The sequence below is a fragment of the Rhinoderma darwinii genome, chromosome 2 (assembly GCF_050947455.1).
Source record: "Rhinoderma darwinii isolate aRhiDar2 chromosome 2, aRhiDar2.hap1, whole genome shotgun sequence".
Taxonomy (NCBI): domain Eukaryota; kingdom Metazoa; phylum Chordata; class Amphibia; order Anura; family Rhinodermatidae; genus Rhinoderma; species Rhinoderma darwinii.
The window spans coordinates 119913645-119941450 of NC_134688.1; positions in this window are offsets into that span (position 1 = coordinate 119913645).

The following is a 27806-nucleotide window of genomic DNA, read 5'->3' on the forward strand; positions in this document are numbered from 1 at the left end:
TTCCTATGTGTGGACATTACGGTACAAAACCCATCTAATCTTTTGGGTGATGCATTGTATAGTCCATTATAGCATCAGGGCTATGTTTAATCATGGTTATGATGCTTTCTAAAACTGTTTCCTTTCTTTATACGTTTTTTTCGCCGCTGGCGCATGCGCATTAGGGGTGGAACGCAAGTTCCGTCTCTGCGCATGTGCAGTGGTGACTTGCTGCTCGATGCGTTCCACCGGACTCAATATCCGGTGTGGGCGTCATCTTGGAGCATGCACGGTGGACACGCGCGAATATGTCAGGCGCACATCTTTATCTCTGCACAGACCTAACGATTTACAGTAAGTCCATCGCTATTAAAATAGAATTGGCCTCTGCCCGTTTCCAATTATCTTAATTGCCCTTATCTACATTAGTTTTTGTGATTAATATTGCACTCTATACGCATATTATATTGTTTTCATATGCTCTACATTGGAAGAAATATGTGCACTTTATGGTTGTCTTTTTGTAATATTGGTATGTATTTATCTATATGTTTTATTGGAATTATACATATAATTGTTTTATTGTCGATTATTGCATGCTCCTCCTATTTATATATTTGAATTGATTCACCCCCAGGTAACGAGCACATGGCCTGCTTTTTGGAACCATTGGAGTGCTGTGTTCATCTATCTCTGGACTATATATATATATATATATATATATATATATATATATATATACTGTATATGCAGTATTGTGCAAAAGTTTTAGGCAGTTGTGGAAAAATGCTGCAATGTAAGAATGCTTTCAAAAATAGAAGTGTTAATAGTTTTTTGTAATCAATTTACAATATACAAAGTGAATGAACAGAAGACAAATATAAATTAAATCAATATTTGATATGACCACCCTTTGCCTTTAAAACAGCATTAATTCTTCCAGGTACACTTGCACACAGTTTTTGAAGAAACTCGGCAGGGAGGTTGTTCCAAATATCTTGGAGAACCAACCACAGATCTTCTGTGGATGTAGGCTTTCTTAAATTCTTCTGTCTAGTCATGTAGTCCCAGACAGACTCGATGTTGAGATCAGGACTCTGTGGATGCCTTATCATCACTTCCAGGGCTCCTTGTTCTTCTTTACACTTAAAGGAACAGTGTCATCACAAATTTTTTTTTCATATGTTAAAGATGTTAGTGCTTTATTAAAAACGTTTATATTTATTTGTGTGTTTGTGTTTTACTTTTTCTTATTTTTCCACTTTTTTTTCCCTATGGGGGCTGCCATTTTTTGTTCCATTTCTGTATGTGTCGATTAACGACACATACAGACATGGAATACGGCAGCCACAGTCCCATAGGGACTGCGAACGGCTCCCGTCCCATCCACTTCTGTGTACGCCGTCTGTGTGGGAACTGCGCATGCGCAGTGGTGATTTGCTGCTCGATGCGTTCCACCGGACTCAATATCCGGTGTGGGCGCCATCTTGGAGCATGCGCAGTGAACACGCGCGAATATGTTAGGCGCACATCTTTATCTCTGCACAGACCTAACGATTTACAGTAAGTCCATCGCTATTAAAATAGAATTGGCCTCTGCCCGTTTCCAATTTGGTTTTTGTGATTAATATTGCACTCTATACGCAAATTATATTGTTTTCATATGCTCTACATTGGAAGAAATATGTGCACTTTATGGTTGTCTTTTTGTAATATTGGTATGTATTTATCTATATGTTTTATTGGAATTATACATATAATTGTTTTATTGTCGATTATTGTATGCTCCTCCTATTTATACCTGACACTTTGTTTAGTTTGTGAAGGCTTGAGAAAGGTTCCTGTTGAACCGAAACGTTGCTGTGTTGAGGTGGATAAATCCACCCTGCTTTCATCTACTCTGAAGTCCTGGTGCCGTTACTGTGTTCTATGCTTCAATATATATATATATATAGATCCCATAAACACAACAAAAATTTGAACATCACATTCCAACTAAATGATACAAAATGTATGCAGGTGCAAGAACACCTGTGACTGCAGATATGCAGCAGACATAGAATGGCGACAGCACACTGCGACACTAATGCCACCTAAACCACTAAATATCAATAAATATGCACTAAAGCTAAATCTACTTACAAATAGGGAGGTTCTTAGTGCACATTTTGATCAAAAAGTGTTAGCCCACCTGCCACGACAAGGCGACCTCTGTAAGGTGGGAACCTACGCTGCACATACACCCAGAACTGGGACTAAGCCTACGTATATACCTGGGGATGGTAGGATCCAGCATTAAACTGATTAAAATCACCCAGGGCAGAATGGGAGGAGTGCAAGAACAACAAGTGGAGGCAGTCACTAACCCCACATATATGGATCCCATAAACACAACAAAAATTTGAACAGCACATTCCAACTAAATGATACAAAATGTGTATGCAGGTGCAGGAACACCCGTGACTGCAGATATACAGCAGACATAGAATGGCGACAGCACACTGCGACTAGTGGTTTAGGTGGCATTAGTGTCGCAGTGTGCTGTCGCCATTCTATGTCTGCTGTATATCTGCAGTCATGGGTGTTCTTGCACCTGCATACATTTTGTATCATTTTGTTGGAATTTGCTGTTCAAATTTTTGTTGTGTTTATGGGATCCATATATGTGGGGTTAGTGACTGCCTCCACTTGTTGTTCTTGCACTCCTCCCATTCTGCCCTGGGTGATTTTAATCAGTTTAATGCTGGATCCTACCAACCCCAGGTATATACGTAGGCTTAGTCCCAGTTCTGGGTGTATGTGCAGCGTAAGTTCCCATCTTACAGAGGTCGCCTTCTCGTGGCAGGTGGGCTAACACTTTTTGATCAAAATGTGCACTAAGAACCTCCCTATTTGTAAGTAGATTTAGCTTTAGTGCATATTTATTTATATTTAGTGGTTTAGGTGGCATTAGTGTCGCAGTGTGCTGTCGCCATTCTATGTTTGCTATATATATATATATATATATATATATATATATATATATATATATATATATTGTGAGGGTTTAGCATCAGGAGAGGTTGGTACAGAGGTTTCTTAGTAGCCAGAGACAGGGACACCGTGCATTAAAGTTCATAACAGGGCTTTGCCTGTGTTTTATTCTTGTCAAAGAAACAGCCTCTTGTACAAAAAGGCAAAATACTAAATAAATCCTGCTCGTCTGAGCACTAACTAAACAAGATATTATCTAACTATACCGAGTGCCTTCCTACCAGGCACTGGACACAAAGTAACACAGGTCTTTACTCACATAGAATACAGGCTACTCCAGCCTTAGTAGTCTCCAGTCTGAGTCAGGGGTGAGACTCACACACACTGTGTCTGCACCTTTTTATACACAGGCTGCAGGTGCAGCTAATTGAGCAGCAGCCTTGTCCTACAAACAGAGATGGACTGCTCTTCCCCAATCCAACTCCAGGCCCTTTTTCCGGCTTTTCCTTAAGCCGAGATTGGAAAGCTAGAGCTTTCTATTGCAAAAAATACTCATTCCCTGGAGCCTAGGATACATATGACAGGATTCTAGGGGAAATGTACCTTCCCTCAATGACTTTACCTGTCACTGTCTCACATAATATATATATATATATATATATATATATATATATATATATATATATATATATATATAAAAATAAATATATATATATATATATACTCCACATTGAGATTGCGGTTTCGCTAAGGTCAAATTTTCAAGCACCTAGCCCCAATCCGTGGCATGTGAAAGGGGCATAAAAGTTAGATTGAAAGCAAATTTTTTAAGCACAGGCAAACTCAAAAATTGGATCAAGTGGTATGGGATGATTGTGCAATGCCTCCTGTTCGTCGATGTGCCAGTTATCGCCACTTGTCGCAAACTGAGAAGGACAGAATCCTTGGACTGAGAGACCTTGGTTTATCACTTCAGCAGATCACTATGTGCCTAGACCGAGATGTCAGCATTGTTCAACGTTGCGTGTACCAAAGGTTGGAAGAACAACAATAAATGGGAAAGACAGCAAGAGCTCTGTACAGATGGATCGTCTGATTGGGATAATAGCGCCTACTTATCCATTCTGTACTGCAAGCGAAAGTGGACGTCACATCCCAAGCCTAGGGTGGCAACCAGTGTCGACACAAACCATCAGAAGGCTTTTGCAAGACATTGGCTACGAGCCAGACGTCCAGCTGCAGGTGTTCCATTGACCACATGCAACCGCTCTCAAAGGCTATCATGGTGCACAGCAAGACGGCAATGGAGGTCTATCCTCTTCAGTGTTGAGTCCCGCTTTTGTCTTGCATGCAAGGATAGCCGGAGATTGGTCTGGAGACCACGCCATAAAGAGGCCTTCAGAAGGGAACATCACACTGGTCCTACTCTCAGCATTATGGTGTGGGGTGGCATAATTTATGGTAGCCAGACCCCTCTAGTCTTCATTTCAGGTACGCAAACAGCTCAGCGTTACATTGATTTGGTAATGGAACCAGTGGTATGGGCATTTCTCCGAAGTGTCCCAGAAGGCATTTTTCAACACCATGCCGCATGGTTCTCATGCTACTGTGAGCAGCCTGTGTGGCCTAAACATGCTACCAATGCCTGAAGTGTCTCTGGACTTGTCTCCCATCGAGCACATCTGGGATGTCATTGGGCGGCAATTGCAAAGGGAGCTGCCAGCAGCTAATTTTGATGATTTGCATGCCCAAGTGCATTGAGCGTGGCATAACATTCCTCAGACAACCATTAATAACCTCATTGATAGCATGCTAAGGCGTGTAAGTGAGTGTATTTCTGTGCGTGGCGCTCAAACTGGATGCTGAATAAATAAAGAGTTTTGGAATATTTTGTTTCCATTTTTTTATAATTTGCATATCCTTAACATGCCTTTGAATCTTGTGATTTCCACAATTCCAAAACTTTTCCTTCTTGGTGTTGCAAATTCAATGTTGAGGAGTGTGTATGTGTATATATTACAGCAGTCAGAACGTTGAAGTAGTTTACCATTCAATTGTATGTCTATAAAGGGGGTTTAAAGCCCTGTATAAAAATAAAGAGCTCCGACCGCTATAAGGATATATAAAGAAATTAGCACAGAATTTTGGACCAATTTAGGTCAAAACCTAAATGGTGTCCAATGGTAATTATGCACTTTAAGGCCAAAATTGTCTATTTCCTGAAAAGGTTAAAGGTGTTTAAGCTCTGAAATTTGAGTAATTATAAACAAGGTGGATTATATGAACATCTTGCCAGAATTTCGACATCTGCACTGGTAAGCCTAGGATAACCTAACAAAGCAAAAGTGCAATTTTATGTTTTGAGAAGAATTATCTTATCAATGAAAGATAATTAAGGCAAATATAAACTGTCCAAGATAAATAACTGTTACAATCAACCTTTTTTTAATTTTATTTTATTTAGCAATAGCAAAATGGCATGAATATGATTATATAACACAAATAATAATTCTAGTAATACCATGCTCAAAATTAATCCATGCTAGTACAAAGACAGTCGCTACAGATTAGTCCTAGAAACCAGTATGACCACATTAGTAGTTAACTTGTTTAATGTTGGAGTAGTTGGATGTAAATTGGGCTGCTATTGTGCTGGACAATGCTTTTTCTTCCGGCTTGAGAACGTGTACCAGGCCCCTGTATCAAGGTTAGGGAACACACAGGGGATTAGTGGGATCTGGTCGCATACACGTTGCTAGGCAGCCAGCCTTCTCTTATTCCCAGCTAATTCCTCAGCGTTTCCTGAGGGCAGGAGAGAGTGTATTATTTCCAAGAAATTCATGCACCTGCTTGTTTTGAATCACACTGTATTTGTACTTTGCGGATAAAATCAGTGGCAGAAGACGAAAGCTCTATCCTTCTTGTTACTATGGTTTGATGCTTCCGAGACACACTTTGCAAAAGTAAGGAAATAATTGTAGATAACAAAAACCCATATCATTTACATTTTGCAGGTATATCTATAAATAAAGGTTTTACGTTGCTAGCACAAAGTAGAAGTAGCAGCAAGGTGTTCTTATCCCATCATTAAAGGGCTTTTCCCATCTAAGCCTCTGTTCCCACTTTGTTTTTTAATTACGTTCAGCGGCAGGGCAAATGTTGAAGCCTTCTGTCGGGTACCTCTTTAACTTTATATTTGGAGACAGGGGGAGATTTATCAATAGCGTCGAAGAATGCATTAGTTACCAATTCAGAAATTTATCAAAATAGTGCATGTGCCGTGATAAATTTGGCGCAACTTGCTAGGCATATTAAACACTTTCCTTATCCTGCCTCATGGCTAGCATATATTTACACCAATAACTTATTTAACAAAAAAGGTGCATATTTTTTACGACTCTATTAGGTAAAATAGCACAATAAAATATACTCTATAAGTATGGTACTATTAGTATAAAATTTGTGCAAACAGGCATTTTCTGATCTGCAATATTTATGATAATCTTAGGGTATGTTCACACACACTAATTACGGACGTAATTCGGGCGTTTTTGCCCCGAATTACGTCCGAAAAATGCGCCTCGATAGCGTTGACAAACATCTGCCCATTGAAAGCAATGGGCTGACGTTTGTCTGTTCACACGAGGCGTATATTTAGGCGCCGCTGTCAAACGACGGCGCGTAAATAGACGCCCGCGTCAAAGAAGTGACCTGTCACTTCTTTGGGCGTAATTGGAGCCGTTATTCATTGACTCCAATGAAAAGCAGCGCCAATTACGTCCGTAATGGACGCGGCGTTCAAGCCCCTGCACATGCCGTTACGGCTGAAATTACGGGGATGTTTTCTCCTGAAAACATCCCCGTAATTTCAGCCGTTATGGACGCTGTCGTGTGAACATACCCTAAAGGGGCAAATACTCACACAGAGTCCATTTATCGCTATATGAATATCCATCCCCCATTTGTTTTGCTGTCGATAAATTAAACTAAAGTTGAAATTGCTTATGTTCATAGTGATTTACACTAAATCACTAGCAGTTTCGGACTTGAGTACCTTGGGCCCACCAGAGGAAATAATTCTTGGGGCCCAACCGTCAGCTATATACTGTAGAAAAAATGTGACCACTCTTAATTGTGTAGTAAAACGTGTGTAGTAAACCAAAGGCCAATATTACCACCACATAGTGACCATATAGTGGTAGACACCAGTTCTACACAAGTGCTGTGCAGACCATATAACTGAAAGGAGTTTTCCCATCTTAGACATTTATTGCATATGCGCAGGATATGCCAAAAATGTCTGATAGATGCGGTACCTGGTACCCGCAGCTATATCTAGAACTGACAGCAGAATCCAGGCGGAGACCAGTGGAGTGAGGGTCACGCGTGCACGCAGTTCTCTCCATTCTGTTCAATGGGAGTTACAGAAACAGCTGAGCAAGAGCTGCTTGGCTGTTTACATAACAACCATACATCTGTAGGGATGATCAAGCAATGGGGCGGCTGCAGGCTGGTGTTATTAGGCTGGGAAGGGACAAAAACAGTGGCCCTTCCCACCCTGGTAAGCCTGCTAGCCTGCTGCTGCTATGTTGTATCTGGCTAGTTATGAAAAATGGGAGGGGGGGGAGTTTTTTCCAATTAGTTATTAAAAAATATATAAATAAATAAATGACGTGGGGTCCACCCTATTTTTTATAATCAGCCAGATACAACACAGCAGCAGCCTATCATTACCAGGGTGGGAAGGGCCACTGTTTTTGGCCTTTCCCAGCCTAATAATACCAGCCTGTGGCCACCCCGGTGACAGACCATCACTACAGATGGTCGGGTACTGGATCGTACCTGGCTCTTCCCGATACCCCTGGTGGCGGTGGGTATCGGGGTAAAAATGTGGGTTAGTGTTAGCCTCTGCACCGGCTTACATTAAGCCCGCCTTCGTAATGGACGCTGTCAATTAGACAGCGGCCATTACTAAAGTGGTAATAATAAAGTATAAAAGAAAATACAAAGATATAGATAAAATATTTTATTTAAGTCGTCGAAGTAGTCCTTGAATCCGATGTAGTCCAACTACCAAACCTGTAAAAAAACACAAACACAAAAAAAAACAATTAGTAACACATGTGGTAGGCTTAGATACAGGGCCCATGTGTGATACTGTCTGTTAGACCATGTATCTAAGCCTACCACAAGGTACTGTATAAGATTACGGTCTGCTGGGGCCCTGTATCTAAGCCTACTAGGTGGTAAGCTTAGATACAGGGCCCATCAGACAGGATCAGACATGAGCCATGTATCTAAGAATACCATGTGTTAGGCTTAGATACAGGATCCATGTGTGACACAGTCTGTTAGACCCTGCATCTAAGCCCACCACAACAAAGTTTTAGCTATAGAGCCCCAGCAGACAGTAATCTTATTCTGTATAAGATTACTGTCTGCTGGAACCCTGCATCTATGCCTAACATGTGGTAGGCCTAGATACAGGGTCCATGTGTGACACGGTCCATTAGACCCTGTTTCTAAGCTTACCACAAGGTAGGCTTAGATACAGGACCAGTGGTGGATTAAGTAGACCATAGGCCCTGGGCTGTTACCCAAAGTTGGGCCCCCCTTCTCCACCGCCGCCCTGTAACTATTGTTAACACTTCCTTTTTGTCCAGACATTAACAAATGGGTGTTACGACTCCCCTTGTCAAAAGGCTGTGTCCCCACATACTGACAGTCTCCAACCATCGCTGACAGTATCGCACCGTGTAGGGACACATTCTCCTGACAAGGGGAATAGTAACACTTATTTGTCTATCAGTTCTGGACTGCACAAAGACTTTTTGTGAAATACAAGGATTTCCTATAATAAACATGTCAGGAGAGATGACAGATTCTCTATAAATCTAGTGACTCACAGGTGACGACGTAGTTTTTTTCCTCTTTTCTACTCCATCCGGTCCAGACTTCATGACGACTTCTCCCGGCCATGACCCATTTCTGCACAATTTGGCACTCAGATGTCTTTGGCTCCTCACTTTTACAACATTTCCACACCTATAAACAAAGATAAAATTATCATGGTGCCACACACTGTGCCCCTAAATCTAATAGCACCAAATACTGCACCCCTGAATAAGATAGTACCAGATGCTGTGCCCCTAAATATTATAGCACCATAGACTGCGCCCTGAATATAATTGTGTCAAACACTGTAAAGTAAAGCACCACATACACACAACCACTGTAGATAGCGCCACACACAGCCCCCTGAACATAGCGCCATTCACAGCCCATGTAGATAGTATCACACACACATCCCCCAGTAAATTGTGCCACAACCCCCTATAAATAGCGCCACACCACCCCCTGTAGAGAGCACCACACACATCCCCCTGTGGATAGCGCCACCCCCCCTGTGGATAGCGCCACCCCCCCTGTGGATAGCGCCACCCCCCCCTGTGGGTAGCGCGACACACATCCCTCTGTAGATAGCATTACACACAGCCCTACCTATAGATAGCGCCACACACAACCCCCTGTAGATAGCGCCACACCCCCTGCAGCTAGCACCACACGCAGCCCTTGTAGATAGCGTCACACACAGCCCCATGTACATAGCGCCACACAGACCCCCTGTAGAGAGCACCACACACAGCCCCCTGTAGATAGCTTCACACACAGACCCCTGTAGATAGAGCCACACACACTCCTGTAAATAGCGTCACACAGCCCTCCCCCTCTTGTACATAGTGCTACAAAGCCCCCCCCTTGTATATAGTGCTACACAGCAATCCCCCCTTAGATATAGTGATACACAGCACTCCCCCCTTCTATATAGTGCTATACAGCAATCCCCTCTTGTATATAGTGCCACATAGCGCCACCACCCCTTGAATATAGTGCTACACAGCGCCACCCCCCCATCTCTTGTAATTGCTCAGTATAATGTCCCCCATAGCTGCCCCCACAGTATAATGTCCTCCATAGCTGCCCACACAGTATATTCCTACCCATAGCTGCCCCATACAGTATAATGCCCCCATACAATATAATGCCCAACATAGCTGCCCCATACAGTATAATGGCCCCATAGCTGCCCCATACTGTATAATGCTCTCCATAGCTGCCCCATACTGTATAATGCTCTCCATAGCTGCCCCATACAGTATAATTCCCCCTATAGCTGCCAATACAGTATAATGCCCCCTATAGCTGCCCCATACAGTATTATTTATTAATGATATAGAGGATGGGATTAATAGCACTATTTCTATTTTTGCAGATGACACCAAGCTATGTAATATAGTTCAGACTATGGAAGATGTTCATGAATTGCAGGCAGATTTAAACAAACTAAGTGTTTGGGCGTCCACTTGGCAAATGAAGTTTAATGTAGATAAATGTAAAGTTATGCATCTGGGTACCAACAACCTGCATGCATCATATTTCCTAGGGGGCGCTACACTGGCGGATTCACTTGTTGAGAAGGATCTGGGTGTTCTTGTAAATCATAAACTCAATAACAGCATGCAGTGTCAATCAGCTGCTTCAAAGGCCAGCAAGATATTGTCGTGTATTAAAAGAGGCATGGACTCGCGGGACAGAGATGTAATATTACCACTTTACAAAGCATTAGTGAGGCCCCATCTAGAATATGCAGTTCAGTTCTGGGCTCCAGTTCATAGAAAGGATGCCCTGGAGTTGGAAAAAATACAAAGAAGAGCAACGAAGCTAATAAGGGGCATGGAGAATTTAAGTTATGAGGAAAGATTGAAAGAATTAAACCTATTTAGCCTTGAAAAAAGACGACTAAGGGGGGACATGATTAACTTATATAAATATATTAATGGCACATACAAAAAATATGGTGATATCCTGTTCCTTGTAAAACCCCCTCAAAAAACAAGGGGGCACTCCCTCCGTCTGGAGAAAAAAAGGTTCAAGCTGCAGAGGCGACAAGGCTTCTTTACAGTAAGAACGGTGAATTTATGGAATAGCCTACCGCAGGAGCTGGTCACAGCAGGGACAGTAGATGGCTTTAAAAAAGGGTTAGATAATTTCCTAGAACAAAAAAATATTAGCTCCTATGTGTAGAAATTTTTCCTTCCCTTTTCCCTTCCCTTGGTTGGACTTGATGGACATGTGTCTTTTTTCAGCCGTACTAACTATGTAACTATGTAACTATATATATAGCTGCCACACAATATAATGCCCTTCATAGATGCCCCATACAGTATAATGCCCCCATAGCTGCCACACAGTATAATGCCCTCCATAGTTGCCCCATATAGTATAATGCCCCCATAGTTGCTACACAGTATAATGCCCTCTGTAGCTGCCCCATACTGTATACTGCTCTTCATAGCTGCCCCATACAGTATAATGCCCCCTATAGCTGCCCCATACAGTATAATGCCATCCATAGCTGCCCCATACAGTATAATGCCCCCATAGCTGCCACACAGTATAATGCCCTCCATAGCTGCCCCATACAGTATAATGCCCCCATAGCTGCTACACAGTATAATGCCCTCCATAGCTGCCCTATACAGTATAATATTCCCCTTAGCTGTCCTATACAGTATAATGGCACCATATGTACGTACCTAATAAAAAAAGAATATAATTACTTACCTATTCCCGTTCCCCTGACGGTTGGGGAAATGCTGCTCTTCAGTTCCGAGTGCAGCGGATGTCTCAACACCATCTAGCGTCGTGACGTCATAACGTCATGACGCAAGAAGACGTCAGGACTTCCGCTGCATTCGGGACAGAGGATGGGTAAGTATGTGTCGTTACTATATTAACAGGGGCCCGTGTATTTTATTATATAGGCCCCAGTTACTATAGTAACTATTATAGATGCGGTGCAATTGCGACCCAAATGTGGCAGTTGCTGGGGATCTGGGCCAAAGCGACGCCCCTGGTAAGCAGCAGGGCAGGGAGACAATGTCTCTCTGATCCGCTGCCGGATAAAAGCAGCGGTCCTCTGGTGGGCCAGTCCGGCGCTGATCACTAGTGTATAATATGCAACACAATTACATTGGTTATTATGGTGATAGATGTCATCATCACTTTTAAATCTGCAGTTTTAGGAAATATCTCACATGTGGCCCTAGTGCGCTAATGGACTGAAGCACAGGCCTCAGAATGAGAGGACCACCTAGTGGATTTCGGGCCTCTTTTGTATTAGAATATATTTTAGGCACCATTTCAGGTTTGAAGGGCTCTTGCGGTGCAAAAACAGTGGAAATCCCCCTAAAGTTACCCCATTTTGGAAACTACACCCCTCAAGGAAATTATCTAGGGGTATAGTGAGCATTTTAACCCCACAGGTTTATTGCAGAAATTATTGGAATTAGGCCGTGAAAATTAAAATTTACATTTTTTCAAAGAAAATGTAGGCTTAGCAAATTTTTTCTCATTTCCACAAGGACTAGAAGAGAAAAAGCAACACAACATTTGCAAAGCAATTTCTCCCGAGTAAAACAATACTCCACATGTGGTCAGAAACTACTGTTTAGACACACAGCAGGGCTTAGAAGGGAAAAAGCGCCATTGGGCTTTTGGAGCTCAAATTTAGCAGGAATGTTTTGCGGAGGCCATGTCGCATTTGCAAAGCCCCTGAGAGACCAAAACAGTTAAAACGCCCAAAAAGTTTCTCCATTTAGGAAACTACACCTCTTGAACAAATTGTTTCATAGATTTTATTAGAATTGGGCAGTAAAAATAAAACCAATCCTTTTCCTTCAATAAGACGTCACGTTAGCTCAAAATGTTTCATTTTCTCAACAAATAAAGGAGAAAAAGATCCCCAACATTTGTAAAGCAATTTCCCTCAAGTACAGCAATACCCCAGTTGTGGTCATAAACTGCTGTTTGGGTACACAGTAGGGCTCAGAAGGGAAGGAGCGCCATTTGGCTTTTGGAGTGCAGATTTTGCTGGATTGGTTTCTGGGCGCTATGTTACATTCGCAAAACCCTTGTGAAACCAAAACAGTGGAAACCCCCAGAAGTGACCCCATTTTAGAAACGACACCCCTCAAGGTATTCACCTAGGGGTGTAGTGAGCATGTTAACCCCGCAGGTGTTTTGCAGAAATTAGTGTGCACACGATGTTGCAGAGTGAAAATTTGAATTTTTTTTCCATAGATATTTTGCCAATATGTGGTGCCCAGCTTGTGCCACCATAACAAGACAGCTCCCTAATTATTATGCTGTGTTTCCCGGTTTTAGAAACACCCTACATGTGGCCGTAGTCTTTTGCCTGGACATTCGACCAGGCTCAGGAGTGAAAGAGTACCAGGTGAAGTTGAGGCCTAATTTGGCGATTTACAAATGTAATGGCAGGAAGGAGGTGAAGGGAAAGTGAGCCCTAATCTACCCACCGCCCTGTCCCTGCCTACTTGCAATGACCCGCCCTAGGCGACGGGGTACAACTGGGCGGCGGTCCCTACGCTGTCTAATTGCACGGGAGAACAAACAGGGAACACGCAAGGGAAGGGGCAGTAACCCACGGAACGCCGCGAGGAAACAGAGCGGTGAATGAATAGTCAGGACCAGGATGAAGTGGAGTATACCAACGTGAGCACGGAGAAGGAAGCAAGCCAGGGGCAAAGCGAAACAGGATAAGCAGAACTGCAGCAAGGCAGAAGCACGGCAGAAGCAGGCTGGAGCAAGCAGCAGTGGGGCCAGGAATCCAGAAGAATTACAAGCACTGAGGAAGAGAACACGGCAGGTAATAAAGGACAGGGGGCGGAGCTAACTCTGAGTGACCAGGCCGCGATAGGCTCTCCCACTCCTGAGCCTGCCACCCTGGTTGGTGGGAGACGGTGTCAGTCTAACAGGTCTGGCCTCAGGTGTGGATTGATTAATCCCAGGAGTATACCTAGACGTAGTACCTGGCAGATCCCTAACAGTACTCCCCCTTTTATGAGGGGCCACCGGACCCTTACTAAGAGGACCCGGTTTAGTAGGGAAGAGAAGGTGGAACCTCCTGATCAATACCCCAGCGTGAACATCACGGGCAGGTACCCAAGTCCTCTCCTCCGGCACGTATCCTCTCCAATGGACCAGGTACTGGAGGGAGCCCTGGACCATCCTACTGTCCATAATCTTGGCCACCTCGAATTCCACCCCCTCAGGGGTGAGAACGGGAGCAGGAGGTTTCCTCGAGGGGGACCAGGACGGGGAGCAGCGTTTGAGGAGGGAGGCATGGAAGACGTCATGTATGCGAAAGGATGGGGGCAGCTCCAGACGGAAGGATACAGGGTTGAGGACTTCAATGATCTTATAAGGTCCAATAAATCGGGGAGCAAACTTCCTGGACGGAACCTTAAGGCGCAAGTTCCTGGACGACAACCAGACCAAATCCCCGACGACAAACCGGGGGTTAGCAGAACGTCTACTATCAGCCTGAATCTTTTGTGCGCTCTGGGACGCCTCTAGGTTCTTCTGAACCTGGGCCCAGACTGTGCACAGTTCCCGATGAACATCCTCTACCTCAGGATTATTGGAACAACCAGGGGAAACGGAGGAGAACCTTGGGTTAAACCCGAAATTACAGAAAAACGGGGAGACCCCTGACGAGTTACTGACCCGGTTATTCAGGGAAAATTCAGCAAGGGGAAGGAATGAGACCCAATCGAATTGACAGTCAGAGATGAAACACCTTAAATATTGTTCCAGGGATTGGTTAGTCCTTTCCGTTTGGCCATTAGTTTCGGGATGGAAGGCGGAGGAGAAGGACAGATCAATCTCCAACTTTTTACAAAAAGCTCTCCAAAATAAGGAAACAAATTGTACCCCTCTGTCAGAAACGATATTGACTGGGGCCCCATGGAGACGCAGGATGTGTTTCACAAACAAAGAAGCTAACGTCTTGGCGTTAGGTAGCTTCTTAAGGGGCACAAAGTGGCACATCTTGCTGAAGCGGTCTACTACCACCCACACCACCGACTTGCCCTGAGATGGGGCAAATCGGTGATAAAATCCATGGAGATATGGGTCCAAGGTCTCTGGGGAATGGGCAAGGAACGTAGTAGGCCCGCAGGTCGGGACCTAGGGGTTTTGGACCTAGCGCAAACCTCACAAGTGGCGACGTAAGCCCTAACGTCTTTAGGCAACCCAGGCCACCAATAGTTTCTGGTAATGAGGTGTTTGGTGCCCAAGATGCCAGGATGACCAGATAGAGCGGAGTCATGGTTTTCCCTGAGTACCCTTAGCCGGTATTGCAGGGGAACAAACAGTGAGTCCCCAGGGACGTTCCCGGGAGCTGAACCCTGATCAGCCGCAATATCAGAAGCTAAATCAGAATCCGTGGCAGAAACGATTATACCTGGAGGCAAAATACAAGCAGGATCCTTCTCGGAAGGAGGATTGGCCATGAAACTACGTGACAGAGCATCAGCCTTAATATTCTTGGACCCAGCCCTATAGGTAACCAAGAAATTAAATCTGGTAAAGAATAGTGCCCACCGAGCTTGTCTAGGATTAAGCCTCCGGGCCGATTCTAGGAAAACCAGATTCTTGTGATCCGTAAGGACCGTTACCTGGTGTCTGGCCCCCTCCAGGAAGTGCCGCCACTCTTCAAAAGCCCATTTAATGGCTAGAAGTTCGCGGTTGCCAATATCATAGTTACTCTCCGTGGGCGAAAACTTCCTAGAGAAGTAAGCACAGGGGCGGAGATGGGTGAGGGAGCTGGTACCCTGGGACAAGACGGCCCCCACTCCCACCTCGGATGCGTCAACCTCCACAATAAATGGCTCCTCTTGGTTGGGCTGAATCAGCACGGGGGCCGAGATAAAGCACTTCTTGAGGGTCTCAAAGGCCTGGACGGGCTCAGGGGGCCAATGGAGGACATCAGCACCCTTGCGAGTAAGGTCCGTAAGAGGCTTAGCGACGACCGAGAAGTTGGCAATAAATCTCCTGTAATAGTTGGCGAACCCTAAAAAACACTGTAACGCCTTAAGGGAGGCAGGTTGGACCCATTCCGCCACAGCCTGAACCTTGGCAGGGTCCATGCGGAATTCATGAGGAGTGAGGATTTGCCCTAAAAATTGTATCTCCTGTACCCCAAAGACACATTTTTCAGTCTTAGCAAACAGATTATTCTCCCGAAGGACCTGGAGCACCTTCCTGACATGCTCCACGTGGGAGGACCAGTCCTTGGAAAACACCAGTATGTCATCAAGGTACACAACAAGAAAATTACCCAGGTAATCTCTCAGGATTTCATTAATAAAATTCTGGAAGACAGCAGGGGCATTACACAACCCAAAGGGCATGACCAGGTATTCGAAATGACCCTCGGGTGTGTTGAACGCAGTTTTCCACTCATCCCCCTCTTTGATGCGGATAAGGTTATATGCCCCCCGTAGATCGAACTTAGAAAACCATTGGGCTCCCTGAACCTGATTAAAAAGATCCGGAATCAAAGGAAGTGGGTACTGGTTCCTAACGGTGACCTTATTCAGGTTACGATAATCAATGCACGGCCTAAGACCACCATCCTTCTTCCCCACGAAGAAGAAGCCAGCACCTACAGGAGAAGTCGAGGGGTGAATGAAACCCTTGGCCAGGCATTCTTGGATATACACCCTCATAGCTTCACGTTCAGGACATGAAAGATTAAATATCCTACCCTTAGGAAGCTTGGCACCAGGCACCAAATCGATGGCGCAATCGTAATCTCTATGGGGGGGCAACACCTCGGAGGCCTCCTTAGAAAACACATCGGCGAAGTCCTGAACAAACTCCGGAAGCGTGTTTACCTCCTCCCGGGGAGAAATAGAGTTAACAGAAAGACATGACATAAGACATTCATTACCCCATTTGGTAAGCTCCCCAGTATTCCAATCAAACGTGGGATTATGCAACTGCAACCAGGGAAGACCTAAAACCAGATCAGACGATAATCCCTGCATCACCAGTACAGAGCACTGCTCCAAATGCATGGAGCCAACCAGGAGTTCAAAAACAGGAGTATGCTGAGTAAAATAACCATTAGCAAGAGGGGTTGAGTCGATACCTACTACAGGGATAGGATAAGGTAAATCAATAAAAGGCATCTTTAGAGACATAGCAAATTCCACAGACATGATATTAGCAGATGAGCCAGAATCCACGAAAGCACTGCCCGTGGCAGACCGGCCAGCAAACGAGACCTGAAAGGGAAGCAAAATTTTATTGCGTTTCACATTAACGGGAAATACCTGTGCGCCCAAGTGACCTCCCCGATGATCACTTAGGCGCGGAAGTTTTCCGGCTTTTTATTCTTGCGCCTGGGACAGGTGTTCAGTAGATGCTTGTCGTCCCCACAGTAGAAGCAGAGACCATTCATTCTGCGAAACTCCCTACGTTGTCGAGGGGACATGGAGGCCCCGAGTTGCATAGGTACCTCCGAGTCCTCCGTGGAGGGGCGAGGGGACGGGACCTCGGGGGGGATCGCAGAAAAGTCAGAGGGGAGCACATTGAAACGTTCAAGCTGACGTTCCCTGAGACGTCGGTCAAGTCGTACTGCTAGGGCCATAACCTGGTCAAGGGAGTCAGAAGAGGGGTAGCTAACCAGCAGATCCTTCAGGGCGTCAGATAATCCTAACCTAAACTGGCACCTTAGGGCCGGGTCGTTCCACGGAGAAGCTACGCACCACTTTCTAAAATCAGAACAGTATTCCTCAACCGGTCTCCTACCCTGACGTAAGGTCACCAGCTGACTCTCGGCTAAAGCAGTCCTGTCAGTCTCGTCGTAAATGAGTCCGAGGGCAGAGAAAAAACGATCAACAGAGGAAAGTTCAGGGGCGTCAGGAGCCAAGGAGAAGGCCCACTCTTGGGGCCCTTCCTGGAGTCGGGATATGATGATACCCACCCGCTGGTTCTCGGAACCTGAGGAGTGGGGTTTTAGGCGGAAATACAGTCTGCAACTCTCCCGGAAGGAGAGAAACGTCTTACGGTCCCCTGAGAACCGGTCAGGTAACTTGAGGTCGGGTTCTAGAGGTGAGGTGAGGGGTACTACTAAGGCAGCGTCACCCTGGTTGACCCTCTGGGCCAGGGCCTGGACCTGTAGGGAGAGGCCCTGCATCTGCTGGGTCAGGGTCTCAAGGGGGTCCATGATAGCGTCAGCGTAGGAGAATGGTAGACTAGGTATGGCTTGTAATTATGTAATGGCAGGAAGGAGGTGAAGGGAAAGTGAGCCCTAATCTACCCACCGCCCTGTCCCTGCCTACTTGCAACGACCCGCCCTAGGCGACGGGGTACAACTGGGCGGCGGTCCCTACGCTGTCTAAGTGCACGGGAGAACAAACAGGGAACACGCAAGGGAAGGGGCAGTAGCCCACGGAACGCCGCGAGGAAACGGAGCGGTGAATGAATAGTCAGGACCAGGATGAAGTGGAGTATACCAACGTGAGCACGGAGAAGGAAGCAAGCCAGGGGCAAAGCGAAGCAGGATAAGCGGAACTGCAGCAAGGCAGAAGCACGGCAGAAGCAGGCTGGAGCAAGCAGCAGTGGGGCCAGGAATCCAGAAGAATTACAAGCACTGAGGAAGAGAACACGGCAGGTAATAAAGGACAGGGGGCGGAGCTAACTCTGACTGACCAGGCCGCGATAGGCTCTCCCACTCCTGAGCCTGCCACCCTGGTTGGTGGGAGACGGTGTCAGTCTAACAGGTCTGGCCTCAGGTGTGGATTGATTAATCCCAGGAGTATACCTAGACGTAGTACCTGGTAGATCCCTAACAGTACTCCCCCTTTTATGAGGGGCCACCGGACCCTTACTAAGAGGACCCGGTTTAGTAGGGAAGAGAAGGTGGAACCTCCTGATCAATACCCCAGCGTGAACATCACGGGCAGGTACCCAAGTCCTCTCCTCCGGCCCGTATCCTCTCCAATGGACCAGGTACTGGAGGGAGCCCTGGACCATCCTACTGTCCATAATCTTGGCCACCTCGAATTCCACCCCCTCAGGGGTGAGAACGGGAGCAGGAGGTTTCCTCGAGGGAGACCAGGACGGGGAGCAGCGTTTGAGGAGGGAGGCATGGAAGACGTCATGTATGCGAAAGGATGGGGGCAGCTCCAGACGGAAGGATACAGGGTTGAGGACTTCAATGATCTTATAAGGTCCAATAAATCGGGGAGCAAACTTCCTGGACGGAACCTTAAGGCGCAAGTTCCTGGACGACAACCAGACCAAATCCCCGACGACAAACCGGGGGTTAGCAGAACGTCTACTATCAGCCTGAATCTTTTGTGCGCTCTGGGACGCCTCTAGGTTCTTCTGAACCTGGGCCCAGACTGTGCACAGTTCCCGATGAACATCCTCTACCTCAGGATTATTGGAACAACCAGGGGAAACGGAGGAGAACCTTGGGTTAAACCCGAAATTACAGAAAAACGGGGAGACCCCTGACGAGTTACTGACCCGGTTATTCAGGGAAAATTCAGCAAGGGGAAGGAATGAGACCCAATCGAATTGACAGTCAGAGATGAAACACCTTAAATATTGTTCCAGGGATTGGTTAGTCCTTTCCGTTTGGCCATTAGTTTCGGGATGGAAGGCGGAGGAGAAGGACAGATCAATCTCCAACTTTTTACAAAAAGCTCTCCAAAATAAGGAAACAAATTGTACCCCTCTGTCAGAAACGATATTGACTGGGGCCCCATGGAGACGCAGGATGTGTTTCACAAACAAAGAAGCTAACGTCTTGGCGTTAGGTAGCTTCTTAAGGGGCACAAAGTGGCACATCTTGCTGAAGCGGTCTACTACCACCCACACCACCGACTTGCCCTGAGATGGGGGCAAATCGGTGATAAAATCCATGGAGATATGGGTCCAAGGTCTCTGGGGAATGGGCAAGGAACGTAGTAGGCCCGCAGGTCGGGACCTAGGGGTTTTGGACCTAGCGCAAACCTCACAAGCGGCGACGTAAGCCCTAACGTCTTTAGGCAACCCAGGCCACCAATAGTTTCTGGTAATGAGGTGTTTGGTGCCCAAGATGCCAGGATGACCAGATAGAGCGGAGTCATGATTTTCCCTGAGTACCCTTAGCCGGTATTGCAGGGGAACAAACAGTTTGTCCCCAGGGACGTTCCCGGGAGCTGAACCCTGATCAGCCGCAATATCAGAAGCTAAATCAGAATCCGTGGCAGAAACGATTATACCTGGAGGCAAAATACAAGCAGGATCCTTCTCGGAAGGAGGATTGGCCATGAAACTACGTGACAGAGCATCAGCCTTAATATTATTGGACCCAGCCCTATAGGTAACCAAGAAATTAAATCTGGTAAAGAATAGTGCCCACCGAGCTTGTCTAGGATTAAGCCTCCGGGCCGATTCTAGGAAGACCAGATTCTTGTGATCCGTAAGGACCGTTACCTGGTGTCTGGCCCCCTCCAGGAAGTGCCGCCACTCTTCAAAAGCCCATTTAATGACTAGAAGTTCGCGGTTGCCAATATCATAGTTACTCTCCGTGGGCGAAAACTTCCTAGAGAAGTAAGCACAGGGGCGGAGATGGGTGAGGGAGCTGGTACCCTGGGACAAGACGGCCCCCACTCCCACCTCGGATGCGTCAACCTCCACAATAAATGGCTCCTCTTGGTTGGGCTGAATCAGCACGGGGGCCGAGATAAAGCACTTCTTGAGGGTCTCAAAGGCCTGGACGGCCTCAGGGGGCCAATGGAGGACATCAGCACCCTTGCGAGTAAGGTCCGTAAGAGGCTTAGCGACGACCGAGAAGTTGGCAATAAATCTCCTGTAATAGTTGGCGAACCCTAAAAAACACTGTAACGCCTTAAGGGAGGCAGGTTGGACCCATTCCGCCACAGCCTGAACCTTGGCAGGGTCCATGCGGAATTCATGAGGAGTGAGGATTTTCCCTAAAAATGGTATCTCCTGTACCCCAAAGACACATTTTTCAGTCTTAGCAAACAGATTATTCTCCCGAAGGACCTGGAGCACCTTCCTGACATGCTCCACGTGGGAGGACCAGTCCTTGGAAAACACCAGTATGTCATCAAGGTACACAACAAGAAAATTACCCAGGTAATCTCTCAGGATTTCATTAATAAAATTCTGGAAGACAGCAGGGGCATTACACAACCCAAAGGGCATGACCAGGTATTCGAAATGACCCTCGGGTGTGTTGAACGCAGTTTTCCACTCATCCACCTCTTTGATGCGGATAAGGTTATATGCCCCCCGTAGATCGAACTTAGAAAACCATTGGGCTCCCTGAACCTGATTAAAAAGATCCGGAATCAAAGGAAGTGGGTACTGGTTCCTTACGGTGACCTTATTCAGGTTACGATAATCAATGCACGGCCTAAGACCACCATCCTTCTTCCCCACGAAGAAGAAGCCAGCACCTACAGGAGAAGTCGAGGGGCGAATGAAACCCTTGGCCAGGCATTCTTGGATATACACCCTCATAGCTTCACGTTCAGGACATGAAAGATTAAATATCCTACCCTTAGGAAGCTTGGCACCAGGCACCAAATCGATGGCGCAATCGTAATCTCTATGGGGGGGGGCAACACCTCGGAGGCCTCCTTAGAAAACACATCGGCGAAGTCCTGAACAAACTCCGGAAGCGTGTTTACCTCCTCCCGGGGAGAAATAGAGTTAACAGAAAGACATGACATAAGACATTCATTACCCCATTTGGTAAGCTCCCCAGTATTCCAATCAAACGTGGGATTATGCAACTGCAACCAGGGAAGACCTAAAACCAGATCAGACGATAATCCCTGCATCACCAGTACAGAGCACTGCTCCAAATGCATGGAGCCAACCAGGAGTTCAAAAACAGGAGTATGCTGAGTAAAATAACCATTAGCAAGGGGGGTTGAGTCGATACCTACTACAGGGATAGGATAAGGTAAATCAATAAAAGGCATCTTTAGAGACATAGCAAATTCCACAGACATGATATTAGCAGATGAGCCAGAATCCACGAAAGCACTGCCCGTGGCAGACCGGCCAGCAAACGAGACCTGAAAGGCAAGCAAAATTTTATTGCGTTTCACATTAATGGGAAATACCTGTGCGCCCAAGTGACCTCCCCGATGATCACTTAGGCGCGGAAGTTTTCCGGCTTTTTATTCTTGCGCCTGGGACAGGTGTTCAGTAGATGCTTGTCGTCCCCACAGTAGAAGCAGAGACCATTCATTCTGCGAAACTCCCTACGTTGTCGAGGGGACATGGAGGCCCCGAGTTGCATAGGTACCTCCGAGTCCTCCGTGGAGGGGCGAGGGGACGGGACCTCGGGGGGGATCGCAGAAAAGTCAGAGGGGAGCACATTGAAACGTTCAAGCTGACGTTCCCTGAGACGTCGGTCAAGTCGTACTGCTAGGGCCATAACCTGGTCAAGGCAGTCAGAAGAGGGGTAGCTAACCAGCAGATCCTTCAGGGCGTCAGATAATCCTAACCTAAACTGGCACCTTAGGGCCGGGTCGTTCCACCGAGAAGCTACGCACCACTTTCTAAAATCAGAACAGTATTCCTCAACCGGTCTCCTACCCTGACGTAAGGTCACCAGCTGACTCTCGGCTAAAGCAGTCCTGTCAGTCTCGTCGTAAATGAGTCCGAGGGCAGAGAAAAAACGATCAACAGAGGAAAGTTCAGGGTGTCAGGAGCCAAGGAGAAGGCCCACTCTTGGGGCCCTTCCTGGAGTCGGGATATGATGATACCCACCCGCTGGTTCTCGGAACCTGAGGAGTGGGGTTTTAGGCGGAAATACAGTCTGCAACTCTCCCGGAAGGAGAGAAACGTCTTACGGTCCCCTGAGAACCGGTCAGGTAACTTGAGGTCGGGTTCTAGAGGTGAGGTGAGGGGTACTACTAAGGCAGCGTCACCCTGGTTGACCCTCTGGGCCAGGGCCTGGACCTGTAGGGAGAGGCCCTGCATCTGCTGGGTCAGGGTCTCAAGGGGGTCCATGATAGCGTCAGCGTAGGAGAATGGTAGACTAGGTATGGCTTGTAATTATGTAATGGCAGGAAGGAGGTGAAGGGAAAGTGAGCCCTAATCTACCCACCGCCCTGTCCCTGCCTACTTGCAACGACCCGCCCTAGGTGACGGGGTACAACTGGGCGGCGGTCCCTACGCTGTCTAAGTGCACGGGAGAACAAACAGGGAACACGCAAGGGAAGGGGCAGTAGCCCACGGAACGCCGCGAGGAAACGGAGCGGTGAATGAATAGTCAGGACCAGGATGAAGTGGAGTATAGCAACGTGAGCACGGAGAAGGAAGCAAGCCAGGGGCAAAGCGAAGCAGGATAAGCGGAACTGCAGCAAGGCAGAAGCACGGCAGAAGCAGGCTGGAGCAAGCAGCAGTGGGGCCAGGAATCCAGAAGAATTACAAGCACTGAGGAAGAGAACACGGCAGGTAATAAAGGACAGGGGGCGGAGCTAACTCTGACTGACCAGGCCGCGATAGGCTCTCCCACTCCTGAGCCTGCCACCCTGGTTGGTGGGAGACGGTGTCAGTCTAACAGGTCTGGCCTCAGGTGTGGATTGATTAATCCCAGGAGTATACCTAGACGTAGTACCTGGCAGATCCCTAACAACAAAGTATTGGTTCACAATTGCAGGGCTCTGATGTGAAATAATAAAATAAACCCCTGAGAAGTGACCCCATTTTGGAAACTGCACCCATCAAGGCATTTATTATGGGGTGTAGTGAGCATTTTCACCCCACTGGTCTTTTCCATAAATGATTGCGCTGCAGATGGTGCAAAGTAAACATTTTAATTTTTTCCTAGATATGCCATTTCAGTGGCAAATATTTAATGCCCAGCTTGTGCCACTGGAGACACACACCCCAAAAATTGTTAAAAGGGTTCTCCCGGGTATGGCGGTGCCATATATGTGGAAGTAAACTGCTTGTCACGATGCGGGGTGTGGACCCACTGGGCCGTACCGCATAGTGGGATGGCAGCTGGCCAAACAGGTGTAGTGCAGAGTCTATAGTCCAGAAAAGGGTACCTGATGAAATGTAGGCAGTAGCAAGGCAGGCTCGGCTGGGACCAGGCGGCAGGCAGACGTCAGGCGTGGTGCACCAGAACAGGCGTGGAGATGCAGCAAAACACGACAACAGTTCAGCACGGCAGTAGACCAGGATGGTACAGATAGCATGGGAAACAGGATACAGGATAAAGGTACGGGGAACACTGGGAAGCTGGAAGACACTTAGGAGACCATTTGCAGGACAGACTATGGGAAACAACAACAATGCTCAGGCGAGGATTAGAAGGGCGGTGACCCAGGAATTCAGGAGTTGATGATGATAATTTCCAGGTGCGCGCACTTGCCCTTTAAGAGTGGGCATGAGCGCGCGCGCTCACACCCCGGGAGACAGGCTCGATACCCGGAAGTGAGTGCCGGCACCTCACAGGGGGACGACGCAGCATAGCAGCAGGATGTCCATGGCCCCGGTCGTCGAGGGGTAAGTTAGAATGACAGACTGTGGCCATAGACGTTACACTGCTGTTTGGGCACCCTGTAGGGCTCAGAAAGGTGGGAGCGCCATTTGGCTTTTGGAGCGTGGATTTTGCTTGGTAGTAGTTTTGTTTGGAGTATTACTGGTATTTCAGTTTATAATGAGGGGGTACATGTAAGCTGGGCAGAGTACATCAGGGAATAATAGGAGGGTATAATAATGGGGTAAAAAAAAAACAGTAAAATAATCCTTAGATGTGTGTTACGCTGTGAAACAATCCTTTCTGCACAGGCCGGTGTCGCACTAATATATGGCGTCCTTTCTTATCCCCTTTTGGTCCACACTCAGCACCTTTGCAGTTTGGGGAATTTTTCTGGGAAAGTGTTGTCCTTGTATAATACGGGCACCCTCGCTTCCAGCAGATATGTTTGGGCCCTACCCTTCCTGGCTCCCTAATTTTAGGGCCTTGATAAATCGCCTCTTGAAACAAGAGAAATGTTCCCCTTGGGCTTGCACAACTGCATATTTTTTACTTCCTGACGTATTGGAGCCTTAACTCATTTTATTTTTTCATAGACGTAGTGGCATGAGGGCTGTTTTTTTGCGGGACGAGTTGTAATTTTTAATGGTCCAATTTTGGGGTACATGCGACTTTTGTTTCACTTTTTTCCAATTTTTTGGAAGGCAAGGTGACTAAAAAACAGCAATTCTGGCATAGTTTTTTAGGTTTTCTCTTATACAGCGTTCACCATGCGTTATAAATGACATGTTAGCTTTATTCTGCGGGCCCGTACAATGCAGGCGATACCTAATTTATAGCACTTTTTTGTTTTACAACTTTTTGCACAATAAAATTACTTTTGTAAAAAAGAATGTATTTTTCCTGTCGCCATGTTGTGAGGACCATAAGTATTTATTTTTTTCGTCAACAGAGCTATAGTTTTTAAAGCTACCATTTTTGGATATATGCGACTTTTTGATCACTTTTTACTTCAATTTTTGTAGGGCAAAGTGACTAAAAAGCCATTTACCGCATAAAATAACTAACATAATATTTTTATAGTTCAGGCCGTTATGGATGCGGCGATACCAAATATGTATGGTTTACTTATTTTTTTTCAATAACAAAGGACTTGATAAGGGAAAAAGGGCGATTGTGTTTTATTTTATTACTTGAAACTTTTATTATATTTTTTTTTCACTTTTTTTTTTACACTTTTCTTTAGTCCCACTAGGGGACTTGATGGTCCAAACGGTCAGATTTTTTTTCTAATACATTGCACTACCTATGTAGTACAATGTATTAGATCTGTCAGTCATTCACTGTCAGCAAGCCGATTAGGCTTCGCCTCCGGGCAGGGCCTAATCGGCTTCCGTAATGGCAGAGCAGGAGGCCATTGTTAGGCCTCCTGTTGCCATAGCAGCAGTCAGCAGCCCTGATTGCATGGCAGGGCTGCCGATCTGCTACCAACCTCTAAGATGCAGCAATTGCTTTAGATCGCTGCATCCAAGGGGTTAGAGGCAGGAATCGTGGTAGCTCCGGTGCCTGCCATTACCGGTGGATGTAAGCTGTAACATACAGCTGACATCTACCGCTGATGACGCTGGCTCAGCTCCTGAGCCAGCGCCATCTTGCCAGTGGCTACGGAAGCCTTTTAGGCCCCACCTCTGGGCGAGGCCTGAAAGGCTTCCGTTCTAGGCATACCAGTGTTAGGCCTCTGGTTGCCTTTCCAGCCACCGGCACCCTGGCAATTTCATTGCTGGGGTGCCGATGAGCTGCAAAGCTCTTAAATGCAGCAATCGCTTTTGGCCGCTGCATTTAAGGGGTTAATGGCGGGTATCGGATCAAACTTTGGTGCCCGCCATTACCCCAGGGTGTCAGCTGTAACATACAGCCGACACCCAGGGATGGTGGTACCGACTCAGCTTCTGAGCCGGTGTCCACCATTTATCGCATGGATACAGCAAAATTCGGGAAGAACTAGCTTTCCTTGACGTATCCATATGAAAAATGTTGGGAAGGGGTTAATAGGAATATTATCTTGAAACACAATCACATCTCTGCACTGCCCACTTACAATATTGACGTCCTATTATGTGGCAGAGAGGCTTTATGGCACCAAATGCACTAAGTGCAACCTCAACCTCTGAAACCCCTAAATCTATGTCACTAGATTTAGAGCTGTCTGGAGTTGCATTATAAAAGTTGGAGTAGTCTGTTCTGATTTGCCCTTGGTTGTTCCTACTTGTTGATAATTGAGGACACTATAAAAATCTGGGAGCTCATTGTTTAGATCTGGGAAGATGTAAAGCGAACCCTACAGAAAGGTGAGATTAATGGTATATCCAAGAGAACTATGTTTGCCATTCTAATGAGCTGTGTTATTTAGTCATCAGCTCCTTGCTGCCTGTCTGGGCAACAGGCAATGACGATCGTCAAGAGAGCTGTTCATCTCCTTACTGCTGTCATGGTTTGAGTCCATAGTCTGGGTTTAAAATGCAAGCCCCAAGTGTACAGTGCGGTCAAGACCATAAGGACAGGATTGCCTCCATAATCCCATCTTCTGTACTCTGCTGCTGTGAATTGTTATTAGAAATTAAAGTTAGACACCCATTGGGGGGAGGCAATCGATTTCTATGCAATGTAAATGTTAGAGAGCGTAAATCATGCAAAAAAAAAATTCAATTAGAATTATATAAAAAAAAACAATCTTCCTTGTCTAGATATTGCATTTACATACATGTTATGACGCCTGCCTGTTCTTTTGATTCCCTCTAAGAACATCCACCTAATGTGTAAAGTACCGGTGAAGGCACATGCCCAAAAGCCCCGTCTCAAAGTCCTGAGCTTCTTGTAACCGGGCGGTGGAGTTATTTGTGGTTTTATGCAGGCCAGACAACAAGAATCGGCGCATGGGGTTAGAGCATATCCAAAACAGTAGACCTTGTGGGGTGTTTCCAGTATGCAGTGCTTAGTACCTACCAAAAGTGGCCCAAGGAAGAACACCGGTGAGCCGTCGACAGGATCATGTATGGCCAAGGCTTATTTGATGCGCATGGGGAGCGAAGTCTAGTCCGTCTTGTCCGATCCAACAGAAGAAATACTGTAGCACAAACTGCTGAAAAAGTTTATGCTGTCTGTGATACAAAGGTGTCAGTACATACAGTGCATCGCAGCTTGCCTTATGTGGGGCTGCGTAGCCACAGACCAGTCAGGGTACCCATGCTGATCCCTGTCTTCTGCTGAAACCGCTTAGATTAGCCACAGGAGCATCAGAACTACACCATGGAGCAATGGAAGAAAGTGGCCAGGTCTGATAAATTACATAGTCTTTCATATCATATGGATGGCCGGGGGCATGTGTGTCGCTTACCTGGGCAAAAAAGATGACACCAAGATACACCATGGGATGAAGGCAAGCCGGCGAAGGCAG